Genomic DNA, 23,836 nt, shown 5'->3' with positions numbered 1-23,836 from the left:
GCATTCCAAACTCACAATATGACACACACATTCTAAAAATAGCTGCCAAATCATATTAAAATATAAAAATATGCCCCCATGGAAACATCCTCACCATGCCCATGGTTGCCCTGAAATGAATAGAAAGGAACAGCGGCACTCCAACTCAGCTCGCAGTTTTTTGAGTTGCCTCACCATGTACAGAACTGCATCATAATGCACAACCATGACGGACAACTCACAGGCCTACCCCAGAGAACAAAGGCTCCCCCATCACACACTTAGCACACAATTTCCAAATTTGTGCCAAACAATTCACAGAATCCAATAACACTGCAGAGCTCTCCCTATAATGTTCACCTCACGGCACCCCAAATGGCGCAAAAACACACACTTTTGTTCCAACATGGACAGCTTCTCCCACAGCATACATCCCACAGGACACAGATACTCCACATAAGATATGGACCCCCCAGAAACACACAGTATTGCATAACAACTTACAAACTTTTCTCAGAACATACATTCTGTAATCAGTGGACTCCTCCACAACATCCAGTCACATCATCAAATGCCTAGACTCAACCCCACCCCCACCGGCATCCTCGTCCAGGAGTCCTAAAACATACCACAGAAAACAGACTGGACCCACAAATGTATAGAAACTTCTTCAACTTCCAAATTCATCCCACAGTGCACAGACTTTACCCCTACGCAGTGTTATCCCACAATGCAGACTCAACCACAAAGCAAGTAATTAGCCCATCACATACCACAACCACCAGATATGTGCCCAAACACACAGACATGCGCCACAGCACCCAGAAACACTCCACAACATGCCTATGAGCCTCACAATACCCAGACTCTCCCACAACCCCCACACTCACCCCTCAATTCTTAGACCAACTTATGATGTCACCCATGCTCCATGACATAAGACCTACCACAGCCCATGGAATTCCAGCACAATGCACAAATTTACCTCACAATGTAGAAATTCTCCAAAAAATGCCAAGACTTACTCCATAGGCATTCAGTATTACCATAATACCTAGATTGGCCTCAAAACTCAGGTTTGCACCATAATACTGCAGAAATGCCTCACAATATGTACAGTGAACTTACAATGAACAGACTTGCACTACAATGCCCAGACTTACCCCATAACGCCAAGACATGCCCTAGAACCCACAGTTAAGTTCCACAATGCAAAAATCTCCCTACAATGCACAGCTTCACTCTACAACATAAAGTTACTCCACTGTGGTAAGAATAGACGGCATACATCCAGCCACACCCCCAAATTCACAGTCTTGCCATAGGACACTAAGACATGTTTTCCATGTAATGCACAAAATAGCTCCACGATACATTGATGCAGCTAGCTTCCTATGGACTGGTGTACTCTATAACACATAGGTTTCTCCTACAAACACAGAATTGCATTCTGATGTACAGATTCACCCCAACACACACACACACACAGTCACCCCACAAGACAAATACCTCACAAAGAAAAACTATCTCCAAATGCAGAATTGCCCAAGGATACACAGACGTACCTCACAAGATGAAGACATATTACACAGTTTTGTTCCTCAACAGACATGCTTTACTACATAGCCTTGCCCCACAAGGCACCCTTGATCCACAACCTAGACACGGTCTGTGGTGCACATACTCACCCCCACAACACCTTGGCAAAACCTCCAATGAAAAGATGCATCCTACAATGTACAAAATACCTTGAAAATATGCAGATGCTCCCCACAGTCCCACACTGGTCACATCATGCTCAGACTTTGTCCCAAATGCAAATTCACTCCTAAACATCTAGAATCAAATCACAGGATACAAATTCAACCCATACCAGGTTTTCCCCACAATGCACCGATATGCCCCATAGCACTCAGATTCTCCTACACACACAAAATCTCATCACAATCTCACATCACCCCACAAAATCAATACATGACCCACAATGCTACAGATAAACTTTACAATATGCAGACTTGCCCCACACCACGGAGAGACACACCCCATGATACATAGACATGCCCCGCCACACAAACTCACCCCACAAAACGAATCATCACCCAACATAGAGATCTCCAACTCAAGACACACTCAATTACACACTGGCATACCCCATCACACACAGAAATACATTATAAAGCACATATGCCTTACAGCACATAAAATAGTCCTACAGCACAAACACAAGCTCCCCACACCCAGACTTACCTGTAACAACCCATACTCTCTTTATAACCCCAGAACACACCCAACACCACATCCGCAATCAGTGTGTATCATACACACTTGCCGCATGATACTCAGCATTGGACCACAACCTCTAGAAATGCCATACCATGTACAGACACAACGCCATACCTGAGAGACTCCCCCTGCTAAAAAAAAAAAAAACCCACACAGATTCCCCATAAGGCACAGACGTACCCTACAATGCAAAGACTGGCCCTATGACAAAACAATTTGCTATGAATCTCTAGAATCAACCCATGACACATAGTCTCACCCCATTACTCCAAGATATATCTCACAATGTACAGACTGCAATGTCTACACCACAATACCTAGACATGCCCTATAATGAAAGGACATGTTCCACAATCCCGACTTTCCTGACAGTACACCCAAAAAATCACAGCCATGAAAGTCAGAACACCCAGAATCACTCCCACAATGCACAGTTACTCCAAATCAGAAGCTCAGGACTCACAGGACCCATAATTCATAGAGACAACCCACAGTCCACTGCTTCACCTCGTCTGCCCTTGCTATGCTTCCCTTAGTGTGCACTGAGACCAACCTCCCAGTGCATACATGAATCATATTAGTCGCAGACTGACATCACAAGAAACTCACTCATAGGACCTACAATTTACTAATATTTCACAAAACCCATACACTTGCCCCACAACACCTAGATCCACGTTCCTTCAGTCAGACTCACCCTACAACATAAGACGTATCACCCCCAAACATGTAGCATCCACCCACAGGTACAAAGAGATTTCCCTGTAACAGAAAGATTTTTCTCCACCACACTCAGACTCACCTTACCTCACCAGACTCCCCCCACACCTAGCCTCATGCCATAGCACAGAGACTAGCTATACAACCAGACACCTAACCCACGATGCATTTCACCACAGAACGTCTAGCCTCACAGCACTACCCGGAGACAGGCCACCTAACCCAGAAACTAGCCCCGGAACCCTCAGACCTGCCCCACAGTCCTCAGAGACCCAGACCACAACCCGGAGAAGAGCCATACGCAGAGACTCGTAATCCACAATACACGTGTTCAGCCCACGACGCCCAGACTTGCCCCAGACTTCACAGACACCTCTAATAATACCCAAACTCACTACACAGTACGCAGGAGGCCTCACACACCAAGGACAGCGCAATATGTATGCTGACACTAGAACATTCAGCTGCACTTCACGAGGCACATACTCACTCTATCACATTTAGCCTCAACATGTTGCTCCACAGGGTTCGGACAGAGGGCCCACATGTTCCCACAGAACTCTGGCAAGTGACTTCACTTCTTTGAGTCTGCATACTCACATGTAAACATGGACAGGGTACTTCCTTTGAGGTCATTCCGGGAATTAAATGAGGTCATTTCAAGAAAGAACCAAGGTTTAGAATGTAGTCTTTGGAGGCAGATGCGCCCATTTACTGGTTGCTGGGACCCGGGCACATTCAATAGTAGAAATGATCAGTGGTAGAGTAGAAGATATGGATATGGATTTGGTGTCCATCAGGCCTGGTTTTGAATTCTGCCCCTGCCGTTTGTTGGCCATATGACCTACAGAATGCACTCGAACTCCCCGATCTTCAGCCCTCCTTTGTAAACTGGGGATGAACCTGGTTCCTGCCTCCCAGGCTGTTGTAAGGATTAAATAACACCAGGTATCTTAATCTGAATTTCTAGCCAAAGCAAAGTAGAGTGAGGAAGAAAGTCGGAGTCTTAACTTTGGGGCCCTTTGTCATAGGGAAGCCTGGGGAAGTGGAAGGTGGGATGGAGGCAATATGACGTGGGCTTGGAGCAGCCAGGAGGCAGCGTGGGGCTCTGGCTGGGGCCAAAGGTGAGAGGGAAGGTAGGTGCAGGCCAGAGTCTCTGACAGAAATGTCTGCAGTGGCAGCAGGATTTGAAGAACTGAGCAGCCACCTGCTTTTTGTCTTCAGATGATAAAAATCCTCTGTGTTATTATACCATAATTACCATCTTCAATCAGCAACATTTTCCAAAGAAGCCCATATTTTAATGTTTATTTTCTTGGCTACCTCAAGAGTAGGAAGAAAATCTTGAGCCCCTTCGGCTGTATCATAGAAAAGCAGGGGTGGAAATGTCCAGAAAAGTCTTTCTGGAAGAAAGTGCTCCCATCTACACACATACATTCATCCTAGATAAGCATACACTAGAACACCCCCCCACACACACACACACAGTGCCAGGGATGTTCACACTGACCCAGACCTCCAAATATATCATAATCCCACAGACCATATATTCTTACAGCCACAGCCAGAGACACAGGTTAGCACAAGTATGAACATAAAACTCAGAGTCCCGACAGGGGTCATTTCATGTATACACAGATACTCATATGCATACACATGGATCCACGCAAGTGCCCACAGTTCTATATGTAGGCACAGAGTGACCCATAGTCATAAATACATAATCCACATTCACACAGACCTAGAGAAGCATGCAGACATATATGTTGACCTGGCTAGCATCCAGAGGATGTATTTACTGATTCAGAATCTCGAAGATGCAAACACACAGATGCACACACATATGCACATACAGAAACACATAGATGCCTCTAGAGGCTCATGAGGCCTAGAAACATTCTCAGGCATCCTCAGACATTTATGCAGACATGTAGACAGGCATTCTTGAACCCACACAAGCACATATGTGTTTGTACGTGTGCACACATACCCATAGACAGATGCATAGAGTCATCCCTACACAGACACAGGTGTATGTGTTTTTTACTGATAGGCAGACACAGAGGCATTCGCCCAAACACTGCAACATACAGATTCATTCATAGGTAGATACATGTGTTTTAAACATGTGTTTACTGGCATTTTCCTGCCCAAAGAGTCATATGCATGTACACACAGAAGCATAGTTGTTATCAGAACACACAGGCATAAGCACGTTCATGCCTGCACATGCAACGTAAGTGCCCCTGCTTACCATGAACATTTAAGTGCACACACATGCATGACAACGCAGATGAGGGTACACAGAGGAATAGTCATGCGTGTGGGTGTGCATATGGAAATACACAAGCACACAGGTGTGCACATATAAATGCACTTGTACATGGAGAAATATACATGCACACAGATACAAAACAGAGATGGATCCATAAAGAGATTTCTACATGCATCCACACACAGAGATAGGGGTATATGCATTGAGAGAGATGCTTTTATAGAGAAGAGAGATGTGTTCTATATAGATCCAGAGAGAGAGGCAGAGAGGAAACAGTTTAGCAGACATGCTTTTCTATGCAGAAGCATATACCTACCCACAGAGACACAGGCCTAAAGACCCACACAAAAATATATGGGGGCAAACACATCTGCACTCACAAAGGCTCGCTCAGATTCATGAGAGGAGCGTGCAGGGCCACACACATGTACAGAACCACAAAGAGATGGCTACAGAAGCTTGGGCAGACGCATGCGGAAGCATATGTACAGAGCTCCACGCATGCAGGAATTTTACATGGATGTGCAGATAGACATGGAGGCCCACAGACACACACCTGAACACAGAGGCATGCAGATGTACACAAAAGCATGCATGTCTGGTGATCTGTGCACATAGTCATAGAAATGCATGCACACCCTGGCAGAATCCAGCACACCTTCCAGACACTTGAATGTGTCGCCATGTGTATGCATGTGAACAGATGAGTACGTGAACCACAGAAGCGTGCACACAGCCATGTCCACACAGACAAACATGCAGCTACTCACACAGATGAACCGTTGCAAGCAGCAAACATGAGGACTGAACATTTCCACATAGGGAGAGATGCTACTTATCCACCTGGACTCATGCAGACATCTGCACATGGGAATACAGGTGTAGTTCCACAGACTTCCGTATGTAGAGAGAGACATGAGTCCTGCCTCCAAAAAAGGCAAGATTTCACCTACTCAGATGGTGACACACTCCAAACCTCTCTTACAGGCACACGCACACGGAACTTCATAAAAGCACTTGTTTATACAGACGTGTGAGTGCACACGCAGATGTCCACTCAGATGCCAGATGTACCCGCCAGAAATACACAACATCCTCAGGATATAAAAGGAAGAGACATACACACATGTATCTACAGACAACACAGACCTAAACACGGTAAAAAAAAATACAGACATATCTACAGGCACACGAAAGCACAGACGTGTGCCTTCACATGTCAACATATATACGCATTGGCACATGTGTACATACACACAGATGATCTACAAGTGTACTCTTATGCCCATGTGGCACTCAATCCTCAATGTACATCAAATGTAGGAATGATCTGCCAACATAAGCATATAGACGCTTACACGGACTTATTCATGCTGCAAACAGAAACACAGACGTATGCACAGACATGGAGACGTAAGCAGAGATTTATACATATGAAAACACAGAGACTCGGGTACTTAAAAAAGCACACACAAATAAACACTTTTCCAAAGGAGGCTGTGACTTTTAATGTACCTTTTTCTTAGCCTCTTCAAGAGAAAATGGAAACTATTGAGTTCCCGGTATGGCTATACAGTATAAAAGCAGATGTAGAGATTACCAGAAAGAAATCCAAAAGATCTTGGTGCACAGGTGTTTGTGTGTGTGCACACACACGAAAGCACACACACTTCCACATGCACAGAACCACGGGCATAGAATCACACAGAAGCACAGAACTACAAATGTGCGTAGCCAGATACAGGAAGGTACATAGATGCATGCATGCGCGCGCCCATGTACACACACACACACACACACACACACACACACACACACACACACACACACACACCACTGAAACATCACACGGTATAATACTCAAGGGCGTGGCTATTGAATTGGGGAAAAAAAAGCCAAGCCTGCATTTTCTTACTAACCCAGTGATTTGGCGCCATTTTCCTGCTTTCTCACCTGTAATTTGGGGGTAATATTAGCACCTTTCTTTTAGAGTTGTTTGAAGAGTCAGTGAAATGAAAGTCGTAGCCTTGTGCTTGGAATGTCATAGATGCTGCTGATGCTTTTTGGTTTTACCAGAGGTGAATTTCTTAGCTGCATAAGGTTTGGATTTTGTGGTCAAAGTGCATGGTTATATCATAGAATGTCTTAACATTATTTGTGAATGGTATTGATGAAGAGTAGATTACCTTCATAAGCAAGGCCATTCCTGAAATTTTTAGAGGTGTTAAGGGCTTATTACTGTCCCTGGCAAAGGGAAATAAATATTTCTTGCTATTGTTTGTTGTGACTGTCGTTGTTATTCATATCCTTTCCCCTTTGCAGGAGGAGATTGGACAACTGAGAGAGCTCTTGGAAGTGGGGAAGAGGGGAAGAGGGCTTCGTTCCCAGTGTGTATTTGCCACCTAGTGACCATAGTGAGTAAGTACAGTGTTTATGGATTGCTCAGAAATATCCCTAAAATTTCACCCATTGCAGGGTTGCCTAACTGCCCCGGCAAATAAGCTAGTATACTTCAACTTATAGTGGTCTCTGGTATATTCAGAAATTAAAAATAGTAATAAAATAAAAGAAATCTTTCTTTCTAAATTTCCTTTCCACCCACTTAGTTTTCCTCTGGGCTTCCCTGAGACTGTGTTCTATAGCAATGGTTTTCAAACTTTCTAATTATAGGCCTGCTAAAATCATTTTGAAAACTATCAACGCCATCACCCACCTTGAAGTTGGCATCTGAAATTTCTTACCATAAGTTTGTTTGTAGTTATTATTTCCAGCATATTTTCCTTATACTTTTAAATAAAATGATTTAATCACATTTGTACATTCATTCAGTGAACTAAAAGTACCATAGGATCTTGATACTCATAATTGTTGATTTAAAAGCAAAGAAAAAAAAACATGAACAGTCAGAAATTTTCATGATCTTATCTCCTTGAAATCACTGTTCTATTTAAGTCCCCTCAGTAATGTATCCTAATGTAATATATTCTTATGTTTAAAAACCTTTTATTGGCCATCCTACTATATATCTGTGAAAAGTATACATGGATTGAAATAAGTGTTCCTATAATGCTAAGCCTATTAAATATTAAACTTTTTACGATTAAATTATTAGTAGTAGACAGTTTATCAGAACTGTATAAAACATCACGTATTTTGATAAGTAATTACTAAAAATGAAAACTCAAATTTGGTTGGAAATGCATCCCTTAAGTGCATATGATTGTTCATTTTCCTCCAAGTCAGTTCGTGACTCCGAGGATGACTGTTACTTCTAATGAGACAGCACAGTATAAATTTTATTCCTATTTTTCACTTTTAGAGCCCTAAGAACTCAGAAAATTTTGTTCCCATAAATAAGTAGAAGGGAATGGAATGAATGTCCAAATTGTAAGTCAAAAATCACAGTGACTTGTCACTAAAAGTAATTTTTCATGATTTAAATTTTTTAATTAAAATTTAAAATTTGTAATGGACAACTTGAATAGGCTTATCTTTAGTTCCATGAAAGCAAAGAAGCCCCAATTTATGAAAAGATTTCTTACTGAATCATTTATTTCTGAGTTTCTGGTAAGTTTACCAAAATGACTTTATCAAGTTTTAGCAAATGACTATTATATCTCTCATACTTGCATTTTGAGGCATTATTTTTAATCCCGTGTACTTACAAAAGGTTGGAAAAATCAAAATACTTAGATCACTATGCCTTAGCCAATACAAACATTTTGATAAAGTGCCTTTGATTTATTATATCCTTTAAATATAAAACTTTGAGGCTGCAGATTTGGATCATTGATTTCATAGAAAATATTTATAATATAACTTAATTGGCAAAGGCAACGTCCATATCAAAATAATCGGCCAAATCAACTGTACCTTCACAAAAAGTGCTCTACTTCATTTTTCAATGGAAAAATGAATTGATATGCATTTTGAGGAGCATTATTAAAACCACAGAGAAATCAATTATGGGACACCTTTTGTCAAATAGTTTACTAACAAAGTAAATAGATTAAAATTATAATGAGATTTTTATCTACTTCAAAATAAATTAAGAGATTAAATAATAATTTTGTTTCTCATGTGATTTTAAATTAAACAACATAATATGTAGCTAACATTATAATTCATGTATTAAACAAGGAATCTGACGGCAGGCATTATTTCCTTTGGTAAACATGTATGCATGTGTTCTTAGAACTCTGGTATTGGGTTTTTGAAAATAATTAAGAATCATGTACAAAAATTTAAAAAATCCATTAATTTTATTAGACCACAGAATCAAACTTTTCAACCGTATTTTATGAAAGAGGTAAGTATGTATAGCTAAAGAATAATTGGTTTGGAAACTACCATGTTTTGTGTTTGATAATGGGAGGTAGAAAATATATAATTATTTATAAAGTGAAATGAGGATTGACTTTAATTGGAAAAGATACTTGAAGATACAATCTGAGAAGACAGGTTTTAAGTAGTTTAACTGAATGATGTATCTTATCTGAAAGAAATCACATACAATTTCTATGTATCAGTTTTACCAGTGTAAATGTTTTGTGGTATAGGAAAACATTCTAGGGGTTATACTTAAAAGAATCAGCGTCAACAGTATATATTGCCATTAGTTAGGAGGTGCATTTCTTTCCAGTTAATGATGCATTTAAGCGATCAGTATTGAGAATAGTTGTGAAATAATGCTTAATTTTAAGCATGTGGAAAAAATTTGTTTTTAGCCAGATCAGTTATAGTATAGAAGACCCATGAGAGTTAAGAATCTGAGAGTGGATCCCATGCAAACTATCACTGCTCACATACTCCTTGAAAAGATTTCATGTACCAGTAACCTAGTTTGAAGACCATTGCTCTAGACTATTTTCAGCAGGATTGCTCCAGAACAATGTACTGTTGTCATTGTCGAGATAATTCATCATAGTTCACATGCACAAGAGTGCTGTGGAAAGAGCTGCCATGGTTAAATTTCTGCTGAATGCTTCTGTGTTTGAGCAAGATGTTCTGGAAGGGATTATTTTATTTTGCTGATAAATGTCTGTATTGACTAGTCCTATATTGTCCAGTATGGGAACCACGCATGGCTACTGAGCATTTGAAATGTGGCTAATGTGAACTGTGATATAACCTAAGTGTAGAATACAGTATATACCAGATTTCAGAGACAGGGCAAACATAAAGAAAATGTTTCACTAATCTTTTTATATTGATTCCATGTTGAAATAATAGTATTTTGGATATATTGAGTTAAGTAACACGTATCATTAGAATTAATTTTACCTACTTTTTAAACTTTTTAAAGTGTTGCACATGAAAATTAAAACTACATCTGTAGCTTGCATCATATGTATTATATATGGTAGTGTTGCTCTAGGACCTTACGTTGGAACTCTTGAATTTCCTCTAAAAGCATAACCACAGAAAAAATTGTTTGACATCAGAATACCAATATACTGGACGTAGCTGGGACCTCTTACTAGTGTTTAGGTTTTCAGGTTGGGGAATTTCTAGTTGTAAAACAGCAGGAAAAAGTAAAAAAACAAAACAAAACAAAACAAAAAACCCTCAATATTCCATTAAGGATATTTAAAAAGTAGTCTTTTATTAGTACCTAGGAATTTTCCCAGTATGAACTTTGGATGGCTTCTAAGTGGGTGCATGTGAAGCTTTTCAAACTCTTCAAAAATGTCAGGGGGCATGTATTGCCTTCTATTAAAGATATGAAGTGTTTCATCACATTTGAGATGCTTTTTTTCTGTAATTATGTTTATGTAACACTAAGAAAGAAGACAAACGCCTCTAAATAAGCTATGATGCAGTGCTTTCATATCAATAGAATTGTGATTTTGTACTTACTGAGAGCTCTTTTTGGCTTCTCTAGATATATATGTTTCTCACATGTCATGATTCTACAATAGCCACAAGCAGATTTGAGCATATGCAGGCGATGACAGCTCCCTCTCAGCTGCCTCACGGCTGACAGTGACTGTAACACGCACCCGATTAGAAGGCGCATTCTGATTTCAGAGATGTGAAAAAGGGACAAAAAGATACATCTTAGAATTGGGTAAATATGGTAAGTCCTTTGTCAGGAAAAAAGGACCATGGAAGACAGAAAGCAAACCCCAAGACATCAGCCTAGTGAAAACCCCTCTTCTGTGTATTACTGTATTTGTGAAAAACAAAATGTGGCTCTTATCTAAACATTGATCACAGTGCACTTGAATACCATTGCATTCTACATTTCATCTTAGCTCTTGATGGTTTTCTTAGCATTCTTTTCTTTGTCTCCCCGCTTGGGGGTGGGAATCGCAATGGGTAGAATATGGCTGGGGACAGACTGGACCTCTCCAGCCTGAAAAGGTCTAGCAGCTCGGTTGTGAGAACCAGTTAGCCCAGTCTTGTGTGTGGCTGTGCCTTCAAAGACATTGTTGGCTCTTCATAAGTGGGCTAAGAGAGGGAGCCTTTCTCCTTGTCATGGCTTAGTTTAATTTTAACATGTTCATTGTACCCTTTCTTGACTGAAGGGCTTGAGAGGGGGAGGAATGGTGATTGAGCCACTTTTCTAGTTCTTGTTTTATATAGTATTCAGTAGGGTCTGCGAGATGAATCAAAACTCCACGGGAAGTGCATTATCTCAAGAATCAATGAAAAGAACCCTAGATTTGCCGTCCAGGAATTGTGACACATCTCTGATTCTGATGATACTCTTGATGATATGAGATTTACAAGCGGTAACAAAAAACAGACCTTTTCATGAAATGAAAAGAATCAGAGAACTGACACGTTTCCTTCATTGTCCCTACAGTTCAACATTATACTAAGACTTACATATCTCTTAGGGGCTCCAAAGCAGGCCAGCTTCACGGACTTGTGACTTGTGAGTCTCATAGGGCTCCCTGCTTGGTTTAATGCTCTGCTGTAATGGTCTTGAAATTCTTAATACATTTTGAAAAAGGGTCCCCACGTTTTCATTTTGCACTGGGCCCCACCAGTTATGTGGCTGATCCTGTTCAAAAGGGGATACTTGCCAGAGAATAATTAACCGAAGTTGCAAAGTTAAATTAGAAGCATTGCTTTTCTAATGTTGTGTACTGAAACTGAATTCTTTCTGTCAGTACTCGTAAACATATCCATAAGCTACTTTTGCTGTTGTTGTTAGGAATGATTGTTGTAGAAGCAGTAATTGGAGTAGTAGTACTACTCAACAGTCCCTTATACTGACTCCCTCATTTATTCATACGACCTGCGGTGTCTTCTGTGTCTCTATTTTCTTTTTTTTTTTAATTTTTAAAAGATTTTTTTTTATTTATTTGAGAGAGAGAGAGAGAGCATGAGTGGGGGAAGGGGCAGAGGCAGAAACAGACTCCCTGCTGAGTGCAGAGCCCGACGCGGGGGCTCAATCCCAGGATCCTGGGACCATGACCTGAGCCGAAGGCAGACGTTTAACTAACTGAGCCACCCAGGCGCCCCAAATTTTTTATCTTTTAAATTTTTATTTATTTGAGAGAAAGAGAGGGAGCACAAGCCGGGGGAGCAGCAGAAGCAGACTCCCTGCAGAGCAGGGAGCCCTATGCGGGCTCCAATCCTAGGACTCTGGGATCATGACCTGAGCTGAAGGCCGGTGCTTAACTGACTGAGCCACCTAGGCAACCCCCAAGTTTTTTATTTTTATTTTATTTCATTTTATTTTAATTCCAGTATAGTTCACATACAGTATTATATTAGTTTCAGGTGTACAATACTGTGATTCAACACTAACATACATCACCTGGTGCTCATCAGGACAAATAAAATCCCTGAATCCCCATCACCTATTTCACCCATCCCCCCACCCCCTCCCCTCCGGTAGCCATCAGTTTGCTCTCTATAGTTAAGAGTCTGTTTCTCAGTTTGCCTCTCTCTCCTTTCTCCTTTGCTTGTTTATTTTGTTTCTTAAATTCCACCTATGAGTGAAATCCTATGGTATTTGTCTTTCTTTGACTGACTTATTTCACTTAGCATTATACACTCCAGTTCCATCCATGTTGCTGCAAATGGCAAGATTCATTCTGTTTTATGGCTGAGTAATAGTCCATTGTGTATATACACCACCTCTTCTTTATCCATTCATCTATCGATGGACACTTGGGCTGCTTCCATAATTTAGCTTTTGTAAATAATGCTGCAATAAACATGCATATCTAGAAAGAAGATGGTATGGCAGATGTCAGAGACATTACTGCCTGTGAACGTTCTCTTCTAGGATTTTTATAGTTTCGGGTCTCACATTTAGGTCTTTAATCCATTTTGAGTTTATTTTTGTGTGTGGTGTAAGAAAGTGGTCCCTTTTTATTCTTCTGCATGTTGCTGTCCAGTTTTCCCAACACCATTTGTTGAAGAGACTGTCTTTTTCCCATTGGATATTCTTTCCTGCTTTGTCGAAGATTAATTGACCATAGAATTGTGCATTTATTTCTGGATTTTCTACTCTGTTCTATTGATCTATGTGTCTGTTTTTGTGCCAGTACCATACTCTTTTGATGACTACAGCTTTGTAGTATAACTTGAAGTCTGAAATTGTGATGCCTCCAGCTTTGCTTTTCTTTTTCAAGATTGCTTTGGCTATTCGGCGTCTTTTGTGGTTCCATATAAATTTTAGAATTGTTTCTTCGATATGTCTCTATTTTTCTCATCTATAAAATGGCAGTGCCATTACATCTGCCCTTCTTAACCCCAGATGAGGCTAATTTAGAATCAGCCTGAAATGCCCATGGTGGTACTTGTGGACCATAAAGGCTGAAACAGATGTAAAAGATTATTACCCTCCCCAATATGGAATCTGGGTGGCAACCAGCTGCCTGGGGGTCCTGGCGGCCCGAATTGGGCTCAACAGTGAGGCTGCTCTGGCCCATGACTATAGAACAGGTACCCCAGGGTGGTCCTAAAGCCAGAACACCAATGCCCCTGATATTTCAAGAGCCCAAGCAGTGCATCACCTTGCTGTCCAAAGGGCCGGGTCAAGGCACTTGGATGGAAGTCACAGATATTCAACAGGGCTGGAGGGTTGAGGCTAGAGGAGAGGCATCATAGCTGGGAAAGATCCTCTGAGCCCCTGGGGCACCTGCAGCTACATCCGGGGTTAGGGAGGGAACAGCCAAGGGTGCTAGCCACCTCGGACTGCCACAGAAGTTTTCTTATTGCCCAGGATGGAAGTGAATTCAGAGTTGCCATGACCTGAGTAAGAAGAGGAAACTTTTGTCTCCATTGTGTGAAGGAGCTCATTTTCTCCCATGTAAAGGGGAAAAGTGGCACAGCAAAGACCTTGAGCAGGTCAGGAAATACTGTGTGGCTTTTAAGTATGCAAGAATGCCTGTCAGTGACTCCCATGGGACGTCCTCAGGGTCTTATTTACACAATTGCAGGGTTTTGCTATAGTGCGGTAGAGAGAGGTGAAGCTAGCACTTCAAATGAGGTCACAGAAAATGCCACTCAGAATATCTTGGCAATGTCTCCTGTCGCTGATGGGACATGGTGATCAATAGTTTGTCTTATTTCATATATCAGAGATCACTAAAGACTGTCTCTTATGGGGGGCAGAAGCAAGAATAGGCACGTAGCTTTTTAGGAATGAGTGTCCAGGAGAAGGCTGTTTTCTGGCTAAGAGGATACAGTGTGTTTGGTTGCGCAGTTGGGGAATAAGGGGTTACCGTGTTGTGCCAGAGTGCAGGGGTGAAGTGGGTGGGATGTCTTTGCATTACTGTGATTTTTTTTGTATCTGAGTTTGCCCACTAGGTCCGGTCTATGGCAAGGGCCGAAGACCTGGTAAACCAACAGCAGAGAGCCAATATCTGGGCTGTGATTGGTTCATCTGAGACTTCCGGCTACCTAGCAACTTGGCTTGAGGGTGTCTGTGTAGGTATCTGTAATTGACTTAGATTAAGCTCTACTCAGGTTGGGATAAGAGCACTTTTTTGAGGGGGGAGGGAGAGAGAAAGGAGAGGGGGCAGAGGGAGAAAGAGAGAGAGAGAAAGAGAAAGAGAGAGAATCTTAAGCAGGTGGTACGCCCAGTGCAGAACCTGATGCAGGCTCCATCTCACAGCCCCGAGATCATGACCCGAGCTGACATCAAGAGTCGGATGCTTAACTGACTGAGTCCCTCAGGCGCCCAGAGATAAGAGCTTTTTTGAGCTACCTGTAGCACTGCCTGAAATCCCTCCTGTGTTCGCAGACCAACCAAGAGAGGCCATACCCATTGGCGAAGGTAGGTTGGGAGTTTAGCAAAGATCTCATTTGTAATATAGGAAGATTTCCAGTGTTTCTCTTAGGACCCCAGTTGAGGCTAAGGACCAGAGAAGGGAAGATGATAATATAGTCTCTGAATTGCAAAGAACCCTTAAAGGCCATTTAGTGCCATCCTTATACCTCCATTTTGAAATCTGCAATAAATAGTTTCTTCTGCCTTGGTCTGAACATCTCCAGTAATGGGAAACTCAGGTTTCCTGAGGCAGCCCGTTCAGTCTCTGGCCATCTTTATAGTTCTGCCTCATGTGGGACTGAAATCTGCCTCCCTGGGATGCACATTCTGACCCTGGGGCAAGTCACTTCCTGCTGACACATGACTCTTTTGATCATGGAAGACAGTGCCTGTCTCATTGAACTCTTCTCTTTGCCTAGGTTAGTCTCTCTCTGCCATTCCCCATTCGACACTTTTGGCCCCTGTTACCCTTTTTTGGCCCCTGTTATCCTTGGGTTGTCCTTCTCGACAGGGTATCAAAAGTCAGGGCACCCTCTCACCAGCTGCTGAAGTCTTGCACAGGCTGACTGCTTTCTCCATAAGCTTAGTATCATCTCTCTAGTGACCACATGACATGTATGGTCAGATTGTTGACTCACTCAGAGTTTCCAGACAGTCTAAACTCACCTTGAAGAGGCCTGAAACCTGCTTCACTAAGAACTATAGGGGTAGGGGCGCCTGAGTGGCACAGTCGGTTAAGTGTCTGACTCTTGGTTTTGGCTCAGGTCCTGATCACAGGGTTGTGGGATCGAGCCCTACATCGGGCTCTGCACTCAGCACGGTCTGCTTGTCTTTCTCCCTCTGCTCCTCCTCCAACTCTCCCTCTCTCTCTCATAAATAAAAATAAAATCTTAAAAAAAAAAGAACTACAGGGGTAGCCAATGCTTCTGAGCAAAAGTATTTCCCTCATTGAAAATTAGGTCCACAGGGAGGAACAAAGGGAGGGGTAGAAAGTTATCAGGTGTATTGTCTTTTGTTAAGAGCTTTAGTATCTGTTTTTCTTCGACGTGTCCCTAATTTATGTATATATCATTTCATAAGAAGTCTGGGAGCCTGGGAAAATATGGAACAGTGAACCTTAAATGGGGTTGAGAAATTGCATTAATCCCGTGCATTGCTCACAGTGAAGCAGGAGTGAGCTTGAAGCTTCCTTTCTCTCTTTATGTCCTCCTCCCCTGCCGCAGTCTTAGGAATGAACAACGTTACCTACAAGTACAGGAAAAGAGGACTCAGTCACTAAAAAGTAGAGCAATTTGACTTTTTTCTTTCTCTAGATTTTAGCTAATAAGCTTGTTCTACTGCATGGGCTGAAAAGTGTGATATGTTCTGTATCTAATTAACTCAGTACTAATCCCCAGTAGAATATAAAGAAGGTGGGATGTGGTAGATTCATGCTTCATATAAATGAATAAAAGCAGGATCCAGTGTGATACTCCTTTTTGAGAATGTGCACATTCCTGGTTTATATAATCAGCACACATCACAGTAATCACTCACTTAAAATTATGTAATTAACACTCTATGCAATGGTTATTTTACGACAAGAGGGGTGATAGCTACAAATATATTTATGGACATAGTACAACACACTATTTAGCACTGGGAGTGTTCTGGAAAGAAGAGCCATACGGGTGAAGGCTTTGCCTGCATTGTACCATATTCACAATGACATATTCTGCACCCCTCACACACCTCCTTGGCATTCACTACATTAACTGTTCTTTCTTCCTCTCTTCTGGGGACTGGAGGTCCTATAGTTTCAAATCTCATTGCTTGCCTTTGTCCTACCTTAAGTATTCTGAAGAAAACAGCACGTAAGCTTCAAATACCAAACTGTTCATTTTAAAAAGGAAAGATAAGTGCATTTTCCCTGCATAGTTTTCTTAGTAGGAGAAATAATCAATACAGTAAGAAAGCTTTATTTAAGTAAAGGGTGGGCTGAGCTGAAATTTGTATTTTTTCAAAGTTTGGAAATCTCTAGCCCAATGAGTAAAGAATTATGTTGGAATGCTTCAAGTCGTGGCCTGACTTTAGATGCATGGTGAGCCTGTGAAAGCAGGTATATTGACTTGGATTGATCGAGAGCTGACATAGAGGAACAGAAAGTATTAACTTCCACTCCCAAAGAAACCACTTCACTTTTCGTTTTAACGAAACTTGACTAAAGCTATGAGCTTCAAATTTAAATATGCAGGAACCTATGTTTCTTGTGTAGAGAAAGTGAAGCCATGAGGCAGCAAAATATTTCATTTAGTTGCAATTTAATGGCAGCAGGAGAGCCTTTGATCTGGGAGGCGTACAGATCTCGTCCTCTGTACGTTCAGCCTCCTTCTCTTCCCGCAGCCTATCAGTTAAGGGCCAGTTCCCTGAGGTAATTCTATCCAGTTTATCCAGACGATGAATGTCTTTATTATTGAATGCCAGAGAATTACAGTTTACCCCAGTAGTATTTACTGGCAACACCCATGTTGAACAGGAAGGCAGAAAACTTGGATTCATCATCTCCACTACCGACTGGTTGGGTAATCTTTATCTCATTACCAGTTTTCTCATGTGTAAAATGAGAAGAACAAGAATAGCTGCTCTGCCTACCTCACAGGGTTGTTGGGAGTACAGGCGAGGGGCGCCTGGGTGGCTCAGTCGGTTAAGCATCTGCCTTCGGCTTAGGTCATGATCCTGGGGTCCTGGGATCGAGTCCCGCATCGGGCTCCCTGCTCTGCAGGGAGCCTGCTTCTCTCTCTGCCTCTGCCTCTCTCTCTGTGTCTCATGAATAAATAAATAAAATCTTTAAAAAATGTTTAAAGGAATACAGGCGAGAAAATACATATGAACACAAATTTAATGTGATATACAGTTGTGAAGTATTGTTAATTGTAATAAGAAGCGGAGATAACTTTTCAGATGTGGAAAACAATACTTAACATATTTAATAGGAGTGGCTTTTACTGCCCCAGCAAAGTGATTGAAGCTGGAGATTTTAGTGTGTACTTCCATTTCTTAGATAGAATTTGCAGACATCTTTTGATATATTTTATAAAGATAAAGACAATTCAACTGAGTTAGATGCCAACCTATTATTAGAATCGGTCCCTTTTCTTGGATGTATAAGAGAAGGTGGTTTCCCCAATTCTGAAATAGCTTTCAGATGACAAGCCTAGAATGTGTCATACAGGAGGCAGTGGTCCCCGTGATACCTCCCAAGTAGCCACAGTTATAGGAATATAAAACTTCTTTTGTCACCGAGAGTTTCCTAAAATTCTCTAATTATCCTGGGTAACAGGGATGGGAGAGTCTTTGCGATGCATTTTATTTACCCCTGCCTCAGAGAGAAGCAAATTGGCACACTTTGTAAGTGATGGAAATTAGGGAAAGAGGTATTGCAGCTTGCAGGGGGAAATGGGTGGGTTCTAAGCACACAGGTACCCGTGCCTGGAACTTGAGATCAGTTCCCCAAAGGACGACTTGAGGAGCCAGAATACAAGAGCAATTTGAGGTTGAGTGAATGACCCAGACACAAAAGACGAGGGAGACGCACAGTAGTCAGTGTGTGCCCAGGTGGACCCGAAGTGGACCCCAGAGTGTCTGTAAATTACAGGAAGACATGGGAGAGGAGGAAAGAGAAATCGTATCGGGGGGTAACGACTTGGAAAGTATTTTAAGTTTCGCAGCTTAAAAACTGCAAAGCTGCCAAACTTAAAAATGACTATGGATAGAGGACTGTTCAATCCACAAAATCATCACTGTGAGTCCAAAGGGAGATGCGTGTGATATAAAATAAGATCTGAAAACCTCAACTGGTTTGCCGGTGGGCAGAATAAATTTTGAAGAGGCTTCAATTTCTTTCCACGGCTGGATGAACAGTTTGCTGAGGTGGAGTTTCAGAGGAAACAAGAGATTAGCTTTGTATTTGATGCAGAGTATTAAGGGCTTCCTAAAGAGATTAAATCAAAACCTGATTACAGTCCACTAATGCTTTATTAATGTAGCATTTTTTGCTTTTCAAGTCTTTCATTTAAACTTGTGTTTGTGAATATCATTAAATTTCTTGGGATTAAGGACTTTTAAAGCCCCTCCTTTGCAAAGCCCTATTATTCAATTCTCTGCAGGGGCTCAGAGAGCCCTCTACACACTCACCCCCACAGCCAGTCATTATTGTGGGGGGGGGGCTTAGGAAAGACAAAGGGGAACCCAAACAGCTTTGGCAGACGACCTGGGCCCGGGGAAGAGAGAAGTTTGCGGCTGTTTCTTCACCTTTGCCATACCATCCCCTCATCCCCTCTCTGATTCCCGGCTGCTGATGATTCTGGGGATGGGGCTCAGCCTCTTGAATGGGCTTGCCAGGGCTCCGGATTTGGAAGTGTAGGCTTTTCTCCCGCCCTTCCTTGGCATGCCTAGAAGGCTCCTCTTCCTCCATTTGGCTTCAGGCTCATCCCCTCCTTCAAGGCTCATCTCAAATGCACCCTTCTTGTCCCTTCCACCACAAACAAGAAACAAAATCTTCAGTGGTCTTTGGCCTTCCCGGCTCTGCCTGCCCAGTGGCAAAACTTAAACATCGTATCAGCTCCAAGGTCGAGAGGAGGAGGAAGTGGAGAGCAAAGGTCCCTGGCTTTCTTGTGGGGAAAGGCTTCTCTGTCCCTAACGTCAACAGTCCTTCCCAGGCACGGCCAATGGCTTGTGTCTTCCTCCTCTGGCTCTTGAATACTGGCAGGTTAGCTGGGCTCTGTGCAAGCCCCGTAATGAGGACTTTCTTGCTTACTCTGTGCAAATACTTGAATGTTTTGTAAATGTACCATTGACTTCGAAGACTATCTTTCCCATTTTTGGTAAAAATTCACGCCCAGCTCTTCTAGGGTACTGTCAAGTTGGACAAGCAAGAACGTATTACTTTTCTGGTAAATGGGGATTTTCTCACCACTGTAATTAAAGCAGAATAAGGGGAAAAAAATTATTGCTGTGGAAGCCAAAACTGTAGCTTTCATCCTTAAGGGCTGATTTCAAGCGTTGGAGTTTATCAAAACGGCCTGTCCATTCATCCTGCCCCATCTGTGTGTCCCTTTCTTATTTTGACAGATGTAGTCAAAATGATCAAAAAACAAATTTTTCAGATATAGATCTATAAAAAGATGTGTCTCCCATAATATTGCATATGCATGTCTTTGAACACTTAAGAGTTTTTGATATAGTTCAGCTATTTTTATATTCTCTTTTCCTACATGTAAGCATCTTGAGGGTAGAAGGTGTATCTCCTTTACCTTCGTGTCCCTTGCAGGGCCTAGTACAGTGCCTTATACAGGGGTGCTCAGTCGACAGTCGAATGAGTGAAGGGCAGAATCAGTGTTCATGTGTCTGTTTGTATCTACGGGTTGGCTCTTTGCTCAGCTATGAGCTGTATCAGTGACAAGCCACTGAGAAGCCAGTACTGAATGGGGCAGAACTGTCTCCAGGTAAAGCCTAACCTAGACCATGGAAGAGAAAATTAAAGGAACAAGAAAAGACCCAAACACATTGACCCATGGCTCTCTCTAGTATACACAACTGCATATTAGGGAAACATGCTGATAGTTACTAGGCATCTTTTTGGGGGGGAAACACTTTTGTTACTACACACTCCTGAATTTTAGGCAGTTTGCTATTAGTATTAAAGTAACTTTTACAGACTCTTGTTTCCTTAAAGAACAGATGCGAGACTAAGGAGGTTTGTGTAACCAACAAGTGGCCTTTAACACCCCTGATAATGTTTTGTTTAACTCAGGTGTGTTAATGAGGCTTCTGATTGCTCCGGCCAGATGTGTGGATTGTTTCAGAGATCAGTCTATTCAGCTGGGAACCTCTTGAGTTAATTTGGCTCTGTGTGTGCTGAAATTGACAGCTGAGGAGGCATCGAGTAAGCTGTCCAAAGCCGGCTGCACCAAAATTAAGAAAAAAAAAAAAATCCCAACAAAGTGAAAATTCAGTATTTGAATTTCTAACATAAAATGAAAAGCTTCCGATGAATTTGTTTTATTGAGCATTAGAGAAGATACTTCTTTGCTAATCAAGAAAAAGGAGAGTTAGGACAGATGCCACCTTTTCAACTGCCGGCCCTTTTCAGGGTACAGAAAACGGCCAAAGACTGCAGAGCCTTTGTGCTGTAACCAATTACCAGGAGCACTGGTACAAGCCCTCCCGCCTTGGGTCTTATTAATCACTGTTACTACGTAAAGGAGTTGGACCAAATACTGACTGGCTCTTCTAGCCCTTCCAGTGACTCTGTAGATGAAACATTGTTTTATGACTTTATAGAGTAACCGTCCTGGAAGCCAACAGGGAGGTAGAAACCATAGCCGTTTGGGGGGATTCATTTGAACTGACTTGTAGATGTGCTGTCTAGGACACAGCCTACATTCTACGTATCAAATACACAGCACACTTCCAGGATTTAGAATGGAAAAAAAATATTCTATTTTTTATATTGATTCCATGTTGAAATGACAATATTTGGGGTATATTTGGTTATATAAAGTATATTAATTTCCCTGTTACTTTCTACTTTCTTCTTTGTATTATCTAAACCATTTACAGTTATATCCACGACTCATATTATATTTCTCTTGGACGGTCCTGGCCTAGAGAGTTCCTCCTTCTCCATGGGACCCGAGTTCCAGCTACTTAGAAAAACCTCCCATGGTTGAAATCATCTAAACTTGTGGTTCTCAGCCTTGAGCTCACTTTAGAATCACATGGGGATCTTTTAAAAAATACTGACCGCCCCCTGCCACCTTATGATTCTGATTCACCTGAGACAACTCATAGGGATCTTTCTTATATCTCGGAATTCCTTCCTTAAGGCTATAGGTGGTGTTGTCATAGAGATGGACTCTGTTAGTTGAGTGCCAGAGACACGTATGACCCCGGGCTGGACAGCTGCTGGATGAAGGGGAAAGCAACACTGAAACAGGCTTCGCTCAGACCCTCAGCTAGTTATTAAGAGCAAAAGGGCCTTCTCCTTACCCCTTCAGTTGTTAAAAATCAAGCAAACAGACACAAAACAGGAACTCGAATTCATTCTGTCTTAGCTGCTGCTGCTTATTTGAGGTTCTGAAAATCAGCTTAGAGCATTCCATCTGGCCTCCCAGGGAGATACTTGGCTTTGCTTGGTCTGTTCTCAGAAGAGGAAAATGGGGCTCAAGGAGTATGACCATCTCTTTGGTTAAGAGAATTCCTCCTGCCAAATTTTGGCTATTTTGTTTTATTTTTGTTTTAGTGAGATTTTTTTTGGGGCGGGGGGAGGGACCCTTAGGGCCCTAAGGAAGGGAACACAGAAAAGGCAGTTTCATTAGACTTAGGCTGCCCTCTAGAATGGAACAAGCGGCCATCAAGTTCTTGTTGATTCCTAGTAGCATACGCTGCATTTTCTAGCCTGACCCTCAAATTCTGGGAGTTGCCCTCCCTGGTCTTGTCAACCCTGAGTGTTCATTAGAGCCTCAGTTCTTTGTGGCGAGGCCCCGGCTTTTAAATCAGACTCTCCTGAATTGTCTCTTGGGGTCTGGGGAAATCACAGTACTTCCTGACCCTAGGGCTGCTTGAAAAAGAGGTGCTGATCCCCTGGGATCATGAATGGCCAAATGTGGTGCCACCGACAGTGGTGTGATACCTGGTCAAGGCACCGGAGCGTTAATAAGAGAAAAGTTCCGGTCAATAATCCCGTGTGTTCACGGTGCCCTGAGGCTTGACCATTCCTCTCTCTGCCTAGGGGTTTTGATTAAATACCACTTCCCAGAGTTAAGATTAAGTTAAAGGTGTCTGTGTTGTCCGAGTTATTTTGGAGTGACTCTGCCACTTACCAGCTATGTGACGTTGGGCAAATAACTTCTCTAAGCTCCACTGTACAATAGGAATCATCACAGTACCTACCTCGTATTCCTGTGAAGATTTAGTGAGTCACTCTGCGTATCTCCAGCACCTGGCACCGTGACGTGCCCAAAAGAGCAGGCTGAGGAAAGGTTTGTGGGGTGAATAGATGAATGAATTTACAAATATGAGTATTACAGTCAAAGTACATGCTTACAGAGATGCCCTCTTTTTGAATCAATCTACAAGTACCAGGGTTTAGTCTGCTAAACTAATTACTAATACCCAGTCAGCTTCTCTATCAAATATTTAGACTCAGTGTACCTCCATTCCCCTGGCATTTCCATACAGTAGATTCTAGACATAGATGGAGAGCTAGAGAAAGCATCTTAAAAAAAAAAACAACGTGGTTTGACAGGTTTTGTTTTTAAGATTTTATTTATTTATTTGACACAGAGAGAGAGAGAGAA

General features: G+C 42.0%; 1 long non-coding RNA gene across 4 annotated transcripts in view; it reads left to right on the top strand.

Annotated features, from left to right (window-relative positions):
* The window catches only part of LOC113931063, a 62,376-nt gene that overhangs the window by 11,255 nt on the left and 27,285 nt on the right, over window positions 1-23,836 (top strand). For all 4 annotated transcript variants that reach the window (XR_003522672.2, XR_003522670.2, XR_003522671.2 and 1 more), the window contains one exon: window positions 7,580-7,675. This is a non-coding gene — a long non-coding RNA (uncharacterized LOC113931063). The remainder of the gene's footprint in view (window positions 1-7,579; window positions 7,676-23,836) is intronic.

This window comes from Zalophus californianus, chromosome X, assembly GCF_009762305.2.
Source record: "Zalophus californianus isolate mZalCal1 chromosome X, mZalCal1.pri.v2, whole genome shotgun sequence".
NCBI lineage: Eukaryota > Metazoa > Chordata > Mammalia > Carnivora > Otariidae > Zalophus > Zalophus californianus.
This window is presented reverse-complemented; position numbering and strand designations above follow the sequence as displayed.